The 17733-nt window shown below is 40.6% G+C and overlaps 1 protein-coding gene across 7 annotated transcripts in view; it reads left to right on the top strand.

Annotated features, from left to right (window-relative positions):
- vwc2l (von Willebrand factor C domain containing 2 like) overlaps positions 1-17733 on the top strand; it is a 359062-nt gene that overhangs the window by 108725 nt on the left and 232604 nt on the right. For 3 of the 7 annotated variants that reach the window (XR_010000409.1, XM_062961006.1, XM_062961022.1), the window contains one exon: positions 1-17733. This exon is cut by the window's left edge and continues 13468 nt beyond it; it is cut by the window's right edge. The exons of the other annotated variants lie outside the window; for them this stretch is intronic. The gene's annotated coding sequence lies outside the window, so the exon portion shown is untranslated. 7 annotated transcript variants of the gene reach the window in all.

The raw sequence follows: 17733 nt of genomic DNA, 5'->3' as shown, positions 1-17733 counted from the left end.
GCAGACTTTAATCCTCAGACAGGCACATATAGAGAGAGGCATTCCCTCAAGTATTAATTCCCAAGTCATTTAGGGCTATAAGGTCATTATAAGCATCTTGAATTCAGTCTGGAAGCATACTAGCAGTTAGGGCAGTTCTTTTAAGACTCCGTTTCAGTCATGGTGCCACTTGCTATATTCTACATCACAGGATGTACATCAGTAGATAAAGTCAAGATCTCTAATGCAAAGCACAGCATGCACTTAAAATGTATTATTAAATAGCTGTGAACATGTGGCTTGAATTTTCCTTTGTTCCCGTCTAGATTTGAGCTGCAGTGCAAGACTGCCAGCTCGCACAGACTGTCAGTCAACAGTAAAGCACGATCCAATCTGAATTTAAGTGCTGAGTTAAAACCCAGTGAGATCATTTCAGTGGGGTAATTAAATCTCCCTCAATAAAATCAACACAGCTTAAATGTGCTTAACTGTGGATGGATTGGTCCCTAAGCTTCTAGGGCCGGGGGATGCAAATTATGATTGACAAAGCCAAGGGAGCAATGATTCTTTGGACCAGATGACAATGCAATCTGTAACGTTCCTCTCTGTTCTCAGATGGTTGGAATGAGAATTAAGCAACAGCGAGTAGAATGATGCACTGGTTGACACGGCTAAGGACCACAAGAGACCAGATCCCAGTGCTAGTGTCAGATGAAACCCTCTTCTTTTTTGCTGAAGGATGTGTAGGCTCAAACTAAACAAAGAGCAGGTGGTGGCAAAGCCCAAAGTACACACAAAAAGGGAAGAGGCAGGAACCAACTCAGGAGCTATTTCATGTACTACTGGAGCTGACATATCAGCATTAACTTGATAAAGGTTTGTACAAAGTGCTTCCCAAACATCTACATGGAACTGCAAATCTCAGGACCCTGAAGGAAAATGCTGTTGTTCTTGATGTTTTAAAGTAATGACAACTGGAGACATTTTTAAAGGACAGTCTATGGGAACAGTCATGTTCAAATTTCCCATACATCTCTTCACTTGTTCAGAATTGATCCTTGTCTATTTTAACATCAGTCACAGCTTATTTAGCTGCCACTTCCTCAGTACCTGCCATGTTGCCAGCAAAAAAGGAAACAAAAGAAAAAGGGGATGTTTCCCATGGAAACCAAGCATGTGCTGAGGCAGCACATTATTTAAAATCAGATTCATGGTCTGGAAAGCCTGTAGGGAGCAGCTGTCTACTTTAAAACTAGTGCAGCATTTCATCCTATCTCTAATTTTTAAATGAAATTTGAGAACTTTCCTGCCATGGCACAATATTTGCATCATGGTGGTACAAGAAGGGTAGTATTGGGTTGGTAGTACATCACCCACAGAATAAGGCAAAGTAACCACTGATCTACACTGTAGAACTTTTTCAATTTGACACCATTTTAATTGCAATGGCTCAATACTATAGAATCCTGGGAGCTGTGCTCGCTTCGGCAGCACATATACTAAAATTGGAACGTTACGAAGAATTCTGGGAGCCACAGGATTCCACAGCATTGGACCATAGCAGTTAGAATGACGTCAAATTGCATTTCTTATACAATGTAAAGGCACCTCATCCATATCAATGTGTATGTGCACAGAAACACGAGGAGTCAAAGGGCGCCTCTTCTAGGATTACCCACTTAATTTGAAAGACTGGTTTAAGACAATAAATCAAGGATATGTTTCTGTATGTAACTAAGCATGAATATTTCTGGTTTTAAAAGCTGGGAACTACTGGTGTAGATGCACCCTAGATTCCTCCCTGCCACCACAACTGAAAGAATTCAGCTGCACTCTGAAGCATATGTACACTGATATAGCTTCCTTTGACACACCAAGACTTACTTCTAAGTATTTATGTGAATAAATAGGCATGCAGTATCAATAGTATTAATAGCCTAGATTTAGATCATGGGCTAAAAAGTCTAAGGAATAGCAAATGAAATTAGAGGAGGTGCTGAAGGAGTGTTGGCACTTTATGTGCATTTTTTAGACACAACCATGAGATAAGGACCTGACAGAAACTATCTTTTGAGTGCCTGTTCTTACTGGGAGAAAATTTTCTCATTGGCACCTAAGAAATATTGGACCCCATTCCTCTTGAGGGATACTGAAAGGGGAATGCTTTTGGTAAACTGACACAGAGTTAGGGTGATCTGAAAGTCTTAATCTTGCCACCTGACAGCTCACTTGTAACACACTTTCTGCTATATTGGTTCCAAGGCTACTTATGTCATATGTAGCTGACACATTATTCATTATGAAGTTGAAGCTGTCTACCCACAAGCAAAAAGTCGGCTGCTGTCCATTGAGACTTAACTCTGCCAGTGGCCAACGAAGCTCAAGGTATTGCTTTTCTCACCCAGCTCAGTTTAATTAAGGCAGACTGCTGTGGCCGTCACAGAGGGCGCGTAACCAGCAAGACAGAGGCATGAGTGAAGTAAGTAAACACAGAGAGAAGCACAAAGAAACAACAGTTGAAGGGTGACACTAGAAAACAGGCTTTAATTGTAATTGCTATTCTAGGTGTCACAGTGCTCCAGAATTCAAATTACGATTTCACTGCCAAAGTGAGAAAACAACTGCTTGCATCTATGACAACCCACACACACACCACTCACAATGGCAACATGAGCTGTAACTTCACAAATCAACACTGAAATCTCTAAATGTTAACATCTGAATATTTTGAAAGAGTTATCTTTTGAGGGCCAGGAAGGCTTCCAAGTAGCTTCCAAGCAAGTAGCAGGGCAAACCATTCACTTGTGAATGTTTTTTGCTTTTCCAGTGCTCATACACACAAGCGTTCACTGCCTCATTGTGCAAATAATGTCTCTTTTTTGGGGACTGCCATCCTCTGTGTGTGCAGCTATCAAACAAGACTACACCAGCATGTCATTCAACTATATTAGCATTACAATAATAGAATCATAGAGTTGGAAGAGACCACATGGACCATCTAGTCCAACCCCCTGCCATGCAGAAAAAGCACAATCAAAGCACCCTTGACAGATAGCCATCCAGCCTCTGTTTCAAAGCTTCCAAGCAAGTAGCTTCCACCAAACTTCAAGGCAGAGAGTTACACTGTTGAACAGCTCATATGGTCAGGAAGTTCTTCCTAATGTTCAGGTGGAATCTCCTTTCCTGTAATTTAACCCCATTGCTATGAGTCCTAGTTTCCAGGGCAGTAGAAAACAAGCCTGCTCCCTCTTCCTTATGGCATCCTTTCACATATTTATAAATGGCTATCATGCCTCTTCTCAACCTTCTCTTCTTCTTAAAGGAGTTCTTTAAGACAATCCTCATAGGGCATGGTCTCCAGACCTTTGATCATTTTAGCCGCCCTCCTCTGGACAGGTTACAGCTTGTCAATATCTCTTTTAAACTGTGGTGCCCAGAACTGGACATATTATTACAGGTGAGGTCTAACCAAAGCAGAATAGAGAGACACCATGATTTCCCTCGATCTAGACACTATACTCCTTTTGATGCAGCCCAAAATCCCATTGGCTGTTTTAACTGCTGCATCACACAATTGGCACACCTTCTAAACCTTCATCCAAGTCATTAATACAGATGTTGAAGATTACTGGGCCCAGGACCGAACTCTGTGACACTCTACTAGTCACTTCTTTCCAGGATGAAGTGGAACCATTGGTGAGCACCCTTTGCTTAACCAATTACAGATCCACCTAATAGTAGCCTAGCCCACATTTGACTAGTTTGCTTGCAAGAAGCTTATGGGGGACTCTTTACTGAAACCAAGATATGCCACATCCACAGCATTTCCTGAATATACCAAGCTTGTAACTCTATCAAAAAAGAGATATTTAGTCTGTCATTACTTGTTTTTAGAAATCCATGTTGACTTTTAATAATCACAGCATTCCTTTCTAAGTGATTGCAGATTGACTCCTTAATTATCTGCTCCTGAATCTTTCCTGGTATTAATGTCAGGCTGTTGTTGGATATGTGCTTCAGATTAATGTTTTGGGAATGGAAAATCCAGAGTGACAAACTGCTTGCATGAGTGGTTTGAATGGCAAAGTGTCCAAGCAACCCAATCCAGTGCACCTTGGCTCCAAGGCCACCCCAGTTTTTAGAACTAGGTCTTTGGGAGATAAATAGATGAAAGCCAGCCACCTTTTATCACTTCTTTGTTGCTTCCAACTGTCTCCTCCAACAGTTGTGTCCTCCTTTTCCATTGGTATATTTACACAGCTATGTATAGGAATAAAGATGTGGGCCCACAATCCATTCTGGTTGCAGAATGTTGTAGTTCACAATCTGATTAAGCAAAAAATTTCCAGCTCTGTATTGTTGAATATTGAAGTTATATCAAAGATCTATCTTAAATGGCCTGTAAAGAAAAGCACAGTTTCTCTACTGATGCTTTGCCTGTTGTGGTTTAATCTCCCTGGGTTGGATTCATTTGTTCCACCTCTCTGTGCATACCAAGTAGGAATTGAAACACTGTAGGAGCTGCATGGGTTGACCTCAAGAAGGTTGTTTCCATATTTTTCCCTAATATCAAGGAAGATCTGTACCAGACTACCTATATCTGTTCATTAATGACCTGAGAAAAAAATCTATGAGGGCATGAATGGTTTGTTCATAGTCACAGAATCATGGAGTTGGAAGGGGCCTCATTGGCCATGGGATCCAACCCGCCGTGCAGTTCAGGATCTCCAGCTAAACAATCCCAGCAGGTAGCCCTCCAGACATTTTTAAAGTGGTCCAGAGAAGGAAGCCCACAACAGCTCTCTAAGCAATGGATCCCATTGTTAAAAGACTATTATTGTCAAAAGTTTCTTTCTAATGTTCAACCAAATTCTCCATTTCAGAAGCTTACGTGCAATATGCTCATTCTTTAAGAGAGATGCTTAATGCAGAAATTCAGAAGCCAAGTTTCCATGAGGACTATTTTGCATTTTGTAGCCTTATCTTAAACTATCACATCTATATTACATTTACGTAGTCTGATCCTAAGCCTATATGATGGTCCAATGATGTTCAGTGGAATTCAATCACTTGTACTAGAGACTATAACTTTGTATACTAGATTGAAACCTTGTCCCACTTATTCAGAGGCCCAGCTCAATATTTTCTGCACTAACTGACAGCAGTTCTCTGGACTTCCAGACGATTTCCCAGTTTTATCCAAAGATACCAGGTAATCAAACCTGGACTGGTTTGTATGGGAAGTAAATCCTCTGTCCCAGAGTATCACCATGCTAGTTCACCAGAAGTTTCAAACAGATTTTATATTCCTTTTAGCCTTAAAGATCTCATATGCCTCCCATGGGCATGACCACATATAATACACACATTCTAGGTAAATTCTTTTATCATTCTATGCATGTAAGAAATTGGATATCTTACACATGGGCCATGGTCATCTGCAAAGGAACTTCCATATCTCTGTATATATCTCTTAAGTATCACGTATTCTCTACACCAGTGGTTCTCAACTTGCGGATCCCCAGATGTTTTGGCCATCAACTCTCAGAAATCCTAACAGCTGGTAAACTGAGATTTCTGAAAGTTGTAGTCCAAAACACCTGGGTATCCACAGGTTGAGAACCAGTGATCTACATTGATCTAGGGGTACTTTGACTGTAGTTATATCAGTATATAAACCAAATACGGTACATAAAATAATCTCACCGATGCCACAGATTGTTGACAGTCAGTAACATGTCTTCAGTATTAGATTCCACTTGTCCACTGTCCCAGTGTTATAACTGTTGTTGTGTGTCTTTAAGTCATTTCTAACTTATGGCGAACCTTAAGTGAATCTATCATGAAAGTTTCTTGGCAGCATGTCATGCTCTTTTCTTCCACTGAGGCTGGGAGACTGTGACTTTGACAAAGTCAACCAGTGAGGTTCCATAACCAAGAAGGGATTTGAACTCTGGTCTCACAGTGTCTTAGTCCAACATCCAAATTGCTACACCACACTGGTTCCCTTTACTTAGACCCCATCTACACTGCCATTTAATCCAGTTTCTGGCTGCAGATGAATTGCATTGAACTAGGTTATATAGCAGTGTAGACTCGTGTAATCTGCATTGTGAAACTGGACTGTAAAACAGTGTAGCTCTAGCTTCAGACACACATCTTACTAAAATACATTATTTTCTAACCTTTCATATTAGTACAGTTCTGTACCCATTTCAGTGCCTGAAACGGGCAAAATATGCACACAAAATGTAGCATCTGGTCTTTAGCCATGGACTGTTGTTTGGCAAGCAAGTCAAAAGTCCATTAGGACATCATCACAACAGAGCATGGATCCACTTTAAATACAGTTTCTGCCTTTTGCAGAATTCTGGAACTTGTAGTTTAGGGAGGGGCACTTAAACATCTCAGCCAGACAGGTCCTGGGTTTCACTAAACTACAAATCCCAGAATTCTGCAAGCAGCAGAAATCAGATTTAAAGTGCATCTATGCTCTTGGTGTGATGAGGCAGTGAGGTAACAAAAAGAAAATGAGCAGTACAGGATAAAATCTGGTACCTCGTATCTATTGTAAAGGCACATTAGGAACTGTGTATTCAGCCATCAGCTTTTATCTAGACCTACAATCCTCGTTGTTTGGTTGTTATTGTTGTTGTTGTTGCTGTTTGCTTTCAAGTTGTTTCCAGCCTACAGTGATCCTAAGGTGCACCTAGAATAGGGTTTTCTGGGCAAGGTTCAGAGGGATAAGCTTTTGCTTTCCTCTGAGGATGACAGAGTAAGACTTGCCCAAGGTCATCCAGTGGACTTCTATGGCTGAATGGGGATTTTGAACTCTAGTCTACTGTCACAGTTCAACACCCAATCCACTATCTCATGCTGACACAAAATTAACTTCCATTGCTATCAGTGATTCTCCTCTAAGTATGACTGAGCTTGGATCTTTACCATTATGTATATATGAATGGAGCAGGTGAACAGGCCAGCCTCCTATACAGAATGTTCTACATGGGTAAAAAAACAAACAATAGTGTGAGACAGTCTATAAAATGACTCCACAGTATGAATGCAAATTATAATAATCATATATGCTACTGGTTGTAATTGCAATATGTGCATCATCATTCTTCCTTTTATGTATTTGGCTGGAAGTCAAGGCATTCCAGGACTAATTGTTTTGTTCTGTATTCTTGTGTTACACAAGCCCCCCCTTTTTGTTGGTTTGCCTTCACTAATAAATAGGCCACCTGCAAGAAATACAAGGGATTTATCAAGCAGCTGGCAGACCGCAACACAAAGATGTAGTGGGTCCATCTGACTCCCCATCTCACCCCTTGAAAAATATTTTGTGGACTCTAAATGCTGCTTCACTCTGATGGTAATGATTGCTGAAGAATAAAGAGTAGAAATGCAAGAGGCAACTTCTGGCACTGGCAAATGTTCATGTTTCAAGGTCAGAGCTGCTTTCATTTGGAAAGGGTTTTGCTCTTTTGCAGGTTTTTTTTTTTTTGGCTCTTGCTCTAGCCTTAGCCATATGTACAATCACCATCTGGAAATCTGTTCCTAACTTTAGCAAGCATTTTATCTATTCGTCCTGAGACTGTGTTTACTCAGTGGCACCGGTGTTCATTTTCTTGCTTGGTGCCTGCACCGTTTTCTTTATGTTCTGCTTAATAAACAAAATAATTAGGGCTTCTGTATGAAAGCCTCCATAGAGACAGTTTTCGGCAGAGCTTCAGCGTTTGGCTCTCCCCATGCCATGTTTTTCAATGGGTTTCTACTGTACAATGTTCCATGTTTGGGAAATAGCCACAAAGTTGTCAAGTTCTGCTTTTGTTGAATGCCTCGCAAATGGCATGAACTTGGGTGCATTATTTTTTTCCCCGGGATTAGGAAATGCTCAGAGGTATAATCAGGTCCTTCCACAGTGTTTAATTAGGCATAATAAAAGGCATCTACACAAAGCACAGGGTTTTCAAAGCCCATTCTTGTGTTACATTGCTAATGAATTAAGTAATTAATTGGCACTGAAAAACACAATAGAAAAACATCTATCTTTTCAAGTGAAGCAATTTTATTTATTTATTTTTTTAAAAAAACTGTTTTGTAAAATGATTTTATCTGGATTGAATTGTGGAACCATTCTGTTTTAAACCAAAATCAGGGGGGCAAAGAAAGGGATTTTAAAAGAAAACGAGCAATACACTCACTAAGTGAGCATTTTTAAAAAATTATGTTGGAACATGGCTTGCCTGACTTGAATAATGGATGGAAGCACATGGCTGCATTGCTCCTAAAAGCCGTAACAAATTAGTCTGTGAGACAAAAATCAGTGTTGTCACTTTGAAAATGGTGTTTACATAAGACAGAGAAGGGAAAACATCCTCAGTTTCATAGTTTTGCTCAGTTTCAAATGCCCACTCTGGAGGCAATCTGGATTCCTTTCATTGGCTTTGCTGATACAGGTTGCCTCCTTGAATTGTGTTCAGATCAACCTACGGTGGTTCTGTGCTTGCATTACACCAAAATTAAATCTCAGGTATTCTCCAGTTCAGGTTCTTGAGCAATAAAGCATGACACTAGAATCAGAGGTAAGATCAGCTATCATTTCCTCCAAAGGGGAAAACTTTTCTCTTAGACATCTTCTTGAAAAACATAGTGATAAAAATTGTCTTCTAATACAAACTCAACTGTTCCAACACAAATAGGCCAGCATCTTATAGTGATGTATGCAGACATAAGTACAACATATCCTATGTTTATCTTTTTGTGGTGGTGGTGAGTATTCCCATCCTCCCTCTGTAATAACCATGCCCATTTAGTGGCTGGTGGAGGGCAGGGACCTTTCACGCCAGCTTGATTTTGATTTTGATGGGTTCCCCCCCCCCCCCAGTTTAGCCACAGAGCTCGATGTCTCCCATCACACTCCAGAAAAGTAGTTTTGGGAAGGCTCAGTGGCTGAACCGGGGGGGGGGGGGGATCCTGCCGAAAAATTGTTGGCGATGGACAACGGGAGACTCCTTATCTTTCCATAAGGAAAAATGGGTCAAGTCAACTCAAGGAGGCTTCCCCCGTGTGATGAGGAAGAGAGAAGGCAGGACACTGCAGGGTTCAGGGTGACAGGTCTCCATGCAGCGATAATGGCCAATTGCACTGTCATAAAAACATTTTTTAAAAAGATGCAGCGATAATGGCCAATTGCAGCAACACTTGTGACAAGGTTCCTAGAGAAGAGTCAGAGAAGCATCTGGTTATGTCCCCATCACAATGAAATCATCCCCCAAAATGAGAACGGCTTTCCAAACTAGAGAAAGCCTTTCTAAACTTTTTCCACTCAAACCCCTTTGCACCCTAGAACCTTTTTTGTGATTCTGGACATACAGGTAAAAAAAATAGGCATTCAAACCAAACATTTATTGCTAATCATAAAGAATTTTATTTTAAAAAAATTATTTGGCATACAGATATTTTTACCATTTGTTAAAGATTAAAGCAATTTTGCATAATAATGAATGTGCTTGTATTTGTTTATTTTTACATAAAGAATTAAATCTTGGATGAATATTTAATATTGCAAGACGTAGAGCATTTTCAACATTTTCAATGTCACTGACATATTCTCTTTGCAGCTTCAAAGGCTCCTTCTACACTGCCAAATAAAATCCAGATTATCTGCTTTGAAATTGATTATATGGCAGTGTAGACTCACATGCATAATCCAGTTCGAAGCAGATAATATGGATTATCTCCTTTGATAATCTAGATTATATGGCAGCATAGAATGAGCCAAAGTGGCAGCTGCATGAACAGTAGAGTCTCACTTATACAATATAAATGGGCCGGCAGAATGTTGGATAAGCGAATATGTTGGATAATAAAGAGAGATTAAGAAAAAGCCTATTAAACATCAAAATAGGTTATGATTTTACAAATTAAGCACCAAAACATCATGTAATACAACAAATTTGACAGAAAAAGTAGTGCATTACGCATTAATGCTATGTTCTAATTACTGTATTTATGAATTTAGCACCAAAATATCATGATATATTGAAAACATTGACTACAAAAATGCATTGGATAATCCAGAGCATTGTATAAGTGAGTGTTGGATAAGTGAGACTCTACTGTAGTTTTGATAACAGAGCAATGTAAATGTCTAAAACAGTCACTAGGTGGCCAGCTACGCACATTTTTCGTAACCTCCCAATTCAATTAGGGGACCCCAAATGGGGTTGCAACCCCAATAGTTTAAGAAGTGTTGTTCTGAGGACCCAAGCAGTAAAAAAAAATCTATTTGAAACAGGCTTATTGAATCCTTCCCCCACCTCCAGAAAGACTTCAAATATGTTCCTTCTTTACAGTGCGGAGGGGAGGACATTTGATTTTCAGTCCTAAATGGTCTGATATTCTGAAAGGGCCCTGGTTCCTTGAGAGCCTTTGTGCCTAAACAAATGACTTCTTCATCCCACTCCCATTCCATGATTAACTTTTTTCTTCTTTTCCATTCTTTGACTCCTGTTTCTTGTGTTATTCTGACCTAAACTTCAGAAGTACACTTTCTAGCCTCTCTAACAACACAGCCATACATAACTTTTCCTCCAACTGAAAGATTTCTTCTCTTAAGTCAGCAGGCCTTCCAGTGTTACTGCATCTGAAAGAGAAAGACGCACCTGACCTAACAATATCTAATAGCCTAATCCACTTCAGTGCTAATCAAGGAATTAGGTGAAACCACTAGAAAAAAACTACTGAATTAATAATGGAACAAATTAGTTAGCAAGTTAATTTCAAGATCTGGAAACAACCCCATGATGCTGCTCAGTCACATAGTCGTTTTCGACTCTTCATGACCTCATGGACCAGTGCACGCCAGAGCTCCCTGTCAGCCGTCACCACCCCCAGTTCCTTCAAGGTCAAGCCAGTCACTTCAAGGATACCGTCCGTCCATCTAGCCCTTGGTCGGCCTCTCTTCCTTTTTCCTTCCATTTTCCCCAGCATCGTGATCTTTTCCAAGCTTTCCTGTCTTTTCATGATGTGGCCAAAATACTTCAACTTTGCCTCTAATATCCTTCCCTCCAGTGAGCAGGTAAAAGGTAAAGGTTTTCCCCTGACGTTAAGTCCAGTCATGTGTGACTCTGGGGGTTGGTGCTCATCTCCATTTCTAAGCCGAAGAGCCGGCATTGTCCGTAGACACCTCCAAGGTCATGTGGCCAGCATGACTGCATGGAGCGCCGTTATCTTCCCACCGGAGCTGTCCCTATTGATCTACTCACATTTGCATGTTTTCGAACTGCTAGGTTGGCAGAAGCTGGAGATAACAGCGGCCGCTCACATTGCTCCTAGGGTTTGAACCTGGGACCTTTCGGTCTGCAAGTTTCCTCCAGCACTAGAGTTCAAAAGCGTCTATCTTCCTTTGCTCAGCCTTCCATATGGTCCAGCTCTCGCATCCATAGGTTACTATGGGGAATACCATTGCTTTGACTATGCGGACCTTCATTGCTAGTGTGATGTCTCTGCTCTTCACTATTTTGTCAAGGTTGGCCATTGCTCTCCTCCCAAGAAGTAAACGTCTTCTGATTTCCTGGCTGCAGTCTGCATCTGCAGTGATCTTCGCATCTAGAAATATAAAGTCTGTCAAAGCCTCCATGTTTTCTCCCTCTATTTGCCAGTTATCAATAGGTGTAGTTGCCATGATCTTGGTTTTCTTGACGTTTAACTGCAACCCAGCTTTTGCACTTTCTTCTTTCACCTTGGTGATAAGGCTCCTCAGCTCTTCCTCACTTTCAGCCATCAAAGTGGTATCATCTGCATACCTAAGGTTGTTAATGTTTCTTCCAGCTATTTTAACTCCGGCCTTGGATTCCTCAAGCCCCGCACGTCGCATGATGTGTTCTGTGTACAAATTGAATACGGAGGGTGAAAGTATGCAGTCCTGCTGCACTCCTTTCCCAATCTTGAACCAGTCTGTTGTTCCGTGATCTGTTCTTACTGTGGCTACTTGGTCTTTATACAGATTTCTCAGGAGACAGACAAGGTGACTTGGTATCCCCATACCACCAAGAACATGCCATAGTTTATTATGATCCACACAGTCAAAGGCTTTAGAATAGTCAATAAAGCAGAATAGTCAATAAACCCTTAAATCATTTTTTATAAATTGCTTATCAGGCCACAGTTTTCAGCCCCAGAAATCTTTGATTTTAGAACAGCCAAGTTAGAAAGATTCTCTTCTTTCTGCATAGCAACAAAGCGCCATAAAGGGACTTGGAAAGGTGCAGGTTAATTCTCTCATCTCTGCTATGGAGAATGAAGCTGACTCTGTCTTCAAATCCTTTACTTTTACTTAGAAGATGTGAGAAAAATTATTGTGCCAAGGTGTTAGCCAGGTTTGCATTTTGCATTGATGAGCACTTTATTCCCAAGTGTACCTGAAAGATCAAAGCTAGAAGAGCCAGTGGAATCCTTTGTGAAAGGCCTGCATAAAATTGGGGGGGGGGGGGGGTTTAAAGACGAAAATGATAATAGCAGGCAAAAGTAGTGACAGGTATCCTGGGCAAATGATCTCTGAGAAATTGTAAATGTAGGCAGACGTTTGCCCTGCAATGCCATTAATCAGACAGCGTGTGGAACTAAAAGAAATAAACTGTGCATGCCCACAATATCCTTATGTATGCCACCATGTTTGAACTTTTCCAGGGCTCTTTCCTGCAAATGTTGTGTTTCTTCTCACAGTGAACAACTTGCCTTGAGCATCTAAAAACTCACAAGACTTTTGGACCATTTTTGAGAAATAAAGTATATGCCTCAGAATGTGATGAAGTCACCTTCTCAGAAGGCTTTTAAACAGAGGATGGATGGCTATCTGTTGTTAGTGCTTTGTTTGTGTATTCTTGCCTGGCAGAGTAGGGTTGGGTTAGACAGTCCTTAGGGTCGTTTCCATTTCTATGATTCTATGAGAAACAGAAGTCAGACACTTTCTATGTAGCCTAGATTACTATTAAGGAAATAATGTTGTGACAGCAAAATGGCAAGGAACCAATGGTCTGCAATTATGATACAGCATAGCATTTTTATCCCATTCCCTTGTTCCTTAGCTACAACTTGCACTATCCCTTTCCTTTCTTCTTGTTTACAGTTGGCCATGTTTTTATGACAGTGGACACTATAGGTTACTGTTGTCTTAGGAGCCCCTGGTGGAGTAGTGTGTTAAAGCCTTGTGACTTGAAAGTTGGGCTGTTGATCTGCAAGCTGCCAGGTTCAAATCCCATCCGGGGAGAGCATGGATGAGCTCCCTCTATCAATTCCAGCTCCATGCGGGGACATGAGAGAAGCCTCCCACAAGGATGGTAAAACATCAAAACATCCGGGCATCCCCTGGGCAACGTCCTTGCAGACAGCCAATTCTCTCACTCCAGAAGCGACTTGCAGTTTCTCAAGTCACTCCTGACACAAAAAAAAAACCTGTTGTCTTATATACTAGTGGTTTTATTTTGTATTGTACTTTGTGTTTATTTTATGCATTGTTTTAGGTACCTTGTGCCATATGTAAGCTGCCCCGAGTCCCTTTGGGGAGATGGAGGCAGGGTACAAAAATAAAGCTATTATAAAGTTATTATAACACCCATTCCTCCACGTCACTGAAACAATTCAACATGGGCGAATCTGTCAGATTCCATCACATGTGTTTTTCGGCATTAATGACTCTGTTGCGCATCAGGGACTCAGAACATGATAATTTGCCTGTGTTTTGAACTCCCTCCTTTCAGTATGCTTCAAATCCATTTCAAGGACGAAGGGCAACAGATGACAGCTGGAAGTAGGCAAACGTCATGTGATGGGCTCCGTGCCTCTTCATCCTTGAAATGGAGATGAAGTGTCCTACAATGGGGGAAATGCTCCATGTGATGGGGTCCTTGGTCTCAAATTCTGGATTTCATCCATTCTTCTAATTCAGACTGTATTTAGGAACCAGTTTCCTGTAAGAAAATGTCACATACCTGGCTATATTTTCCTCCAAGACATGCTGGTGCGGTAAATATAGATACAAGAGCTGCTTGCAAAAAGAAGGCAAGAGGAAGCAATTTTCAGAAGACCTAGAAACATACTGGGAGAATTTTGGAGTTAGACCTCTGCATCTGTTTGTAGTTTTCATCTGAGATAAAGCAAACAGGCTAAACCAGCCACATTGATCCTGTGAGCCAAAGGGGATTGCAGGGTAGCGGAAAACCTGGCAAGGTAAGAGGAGACACTTGGAAATTTAATGGGAATCTCAGAATTATTAGTATACAGAAACAAGTATAGCTTCCCTCTATTCATTTAATTAAAGGCAACGACTTGCAGACACAAAAAGTGGCATATGCTCATTTTATTTTATTAGCAACCTGACTCTCTGCATAGCACTCCAATAAAACCATAGATGAATGCCATGAATCTAATTAATTAAATTGCAAGAAATCACAAAGTATAGTGGAAGGTGGATAGAAAGAAAGGTTAAAATAGCTCTCCAACAGCTTGATTGGGCATTGGACATTGTTGTTAACTCTGACTGAAGGAGGTTTGGACAATGAAACCACTCACTAGCCCCTCTGGAAAGTCTTTCCATTAACTTTAATGCATTTTCAGAGCTAGGGCCATGGGGCACAATCTATCACCATGCTGTCTAAATGGATTTGGCAATAAAGCATTTTTACTTGAGTTAACAGAGGCATAGAAATGCCAGCACCTTAGGAAACCACAGCCGAGTGCACCTTCTGTGATACATATCGGCATCTCTCAATTTCTGTATTTATATTTGCACCCCACACCACCTCAAATAGTTACAGCAGATGACAGGTACATAAATGAAATCATAAAATATGTGGCAAGGCTCACATGACCAGTTTTTATTCCAACCCAGTAAATGTACATTGCTATCCCCATGGGCATGAACTTTCTGATTGGTTCATGATGCACATCTTGGTTGTTATTTAACCTCAATCCCCACAACTCTGTTTGGATATTCAAAGGATACTGAGGAGGGAGGCATGTAATATATTGAAACCCAATGTCCCTCTCTGCCCTTCTCCCTAAATTCATTACCATTGCATATTTAGTGTCTAAGTCAAAAGGCACATTGAGCTGATTAGGCTGAAAGCATTTACAATGCTCACCACAGATAGAAACTCAGCAAAGCCTTCAACTGCACCTGTCCTCCTAGAATATGCTTCTCAGTCACAATCAATTTATGTACTGACATTTCAGAGGAGATGCATTCTGATGCAAACACTTAAATCTCTTTAAAATATAAACAACGACTCATGTTAGAGTACTATGCAGATTTTGCCCATATATTCAGCAATGTAAGCCATGAATCATATATAGGAGTGTCAGATTTCAAGGCCTGGCCCTAAGTGTCAAGGTCTAGCCCCACTTCTCCAGTACTCAGCAGTCGAGGAATCACAGGTCGAGAGTACTAACCAACCGGGTGTGTGCTTGATGCTCTTTATTTGACTTCTATACTCTACGCAGCTGTGTTGAATGCTTAATAACATTGTCAGGGACTGCATTTGATCACCCTTATTATACCATTTTGCAATATGACAAGTGGTCATCTTTAGTTTGGTACTGAAATCCCAGGGCTTGACATAGTCCTAGCCTGGCTACCAAAACTACAAAAGCTTAGGTAAAAGTAAAGGTTTTCCCTTGACATTAAGTCTCATCATGTTTGACTCTGGAGCTTGGTGGCCATTTCTATTTCTAAGCCAAAGAGCCGGCATTGTCTGTAGACAACTGCAAGGTGATGTGGCCAGCATGACTGCATGGAGCGCTGTTACCTTCCTGCCAGAGCAGTACCTATTGATCTACTCACATTTGCATGTTTTCGAACTGCTAGGTTGGCAAACGTTCCCCGGATTCAAACCTTCAACCTCTCGGTCAGCAAGTTCAGCAGCTCAGCGGTTTAACCCACTGCACCACTGGGGGCTCCTACAAAAGCTTAGGCCACAACAAATGCTTTCAACTTTTAAAATGCCAAAGGATTCAGTAACACTTTACTTCAAAAGGGCTAACACAGCTTCCCATCTAAAACTCGACAGTATGGAAGGCGCCTAAATATTAGCATAACGTGTAACATTTAGGCATTTTAAATAAGAACATTTTAATGAAAGTGAGTAATGAGATGAGCCATATAATTATCTGAGCTGAGAGTTATTCAGATAATTTATTTTGGGAAGCAGAAGTTACTGAAAGCAACAGCCTGGAAGCAAAATGTGACCGGAGTATGTATTTTTGTTTATCCCATTTCCCCGGTGATTTGTATGTCAGTCGTTTCTAATAGGTCCGCATTCATTCTTGCAAATTAAATCGGTCAGATCTCAAAATAAGTTTTAAAAGCCTTCCCTTTGGCCAGATGGCTGCAGCTGCATGCGGGAGGCCTGCATTCCTCCCACCCACCCCCAATAGATATTGCAGTCCAATGATGCTTACTCTTTGATGGTACCAAACAGCTTTAGGAGATGGTGTGTGTGTGTGAGAGGGGGGGGATTGGGGATCATCCTAGGTATCTGAATGAAAGGATTTCCTATTCTTCATCCCTACATGTTTCTTCTTTGGGCAGTTCTGTGTGGATAAACCTATTCCTTTTCATCCTGTTTAACCTTACCTTCAAAGACAAGAACAAACAGAGGGAGAAGCTCAAAGCAGTTAACGGCAGGGACTATCAAAAACAAACAAACTAAGCCATGTGAAGACCTATCTTACAAGGAAACGCTACAACTGTCAATAAAAATATCAATATCTAATGAAAAAAGTGGAGCAGTTTAACTGATCAAGATAACATAAAATCCATAACCATTTCCTTCCAGGAATTGATTGCCCGTTTCTGGAATGTGTGTCTGTTTGTGCGTGTGTCTTTAAGTCGCCTGGCGACTTATGATAACCTCCATGAATTTCTGTAGGTTTTCTCTAGGTAAGGAATACTCAGAGAAGGTTTTGTAGTTTCCTCCTTTGAAATACATCCAACGGCCCCTTTTTTTCATTTGCCATCATCCATCCAAGTGCTGACCAGTCCTGACCTGCTTGGCTTCCACAATCAAATTAGATTTGGTATCTTTAGAGTATTTGAGTATCTGGGATGGGAATATTTTTCTTTTTTTAAAATGAGACCATTAAAATGAGTTTTCACATTCAAGTAGCTAAGAATGCAAAAGTAAAATGTGTAATTAGGTGTGTAGGGAGTATTTGCACATTTTTTCCATCTTCAATGACTCAAGGAGACTCGACACATTAAAGCACTCCATTGAAAAAATTGTTAACCTCCACAAGATTTTTCACACCTGCACAAAAGGAGAAAGATCAGCTCTTCCTTTTTCAATGAGGTCTGCACAATAAAAACATACACACATGCCACAAGCACAGATAGGATTACTGATGAAAAGGATCCAAAACAGGCCATCCCCTGATTCTGCTTTTAAAAAAACAAACCAACAGCAATAGTATTTTTCAGAGTAAAATATTGCGTTCGGAATGGGGGTTATTTTTTGCCAAAAACCATTGAATGTCTCTGTGTGTGTGAAAATCTTTAGCACAATTTGTGCAAACCCTTCCACACACAAAATGTTCAAATATCCATGTCATCATAGCCAGCTTGGGGGGAAAACTTAGAAATTCCAAAACCTTGGAATTTTCCCCAACAAAATACGTGTTGATTGGTATCATTACTAATAATGGAAAACTCATTCACATTACTTTATTCACATCATGAGATAACATGGCTCA

Source organism: Anolis carolinensis, chromosome 1, assembly GCF_035594765.1.
Source record: "Anolis carolinensis isolate JA03-04 chromosome 1, rAnoCar3.1.pri, whole genome shotgun sequence".
Taxonomy (NCBI): Eukaryota; Metazoa; Chordata; class Lepidosauria; order Squamata; family Dactyloidae; genus Anolis; species Anolis carolinensis.
This window is presented reverse-complemented; position numbering and strand designations above follow the sequence as displayed.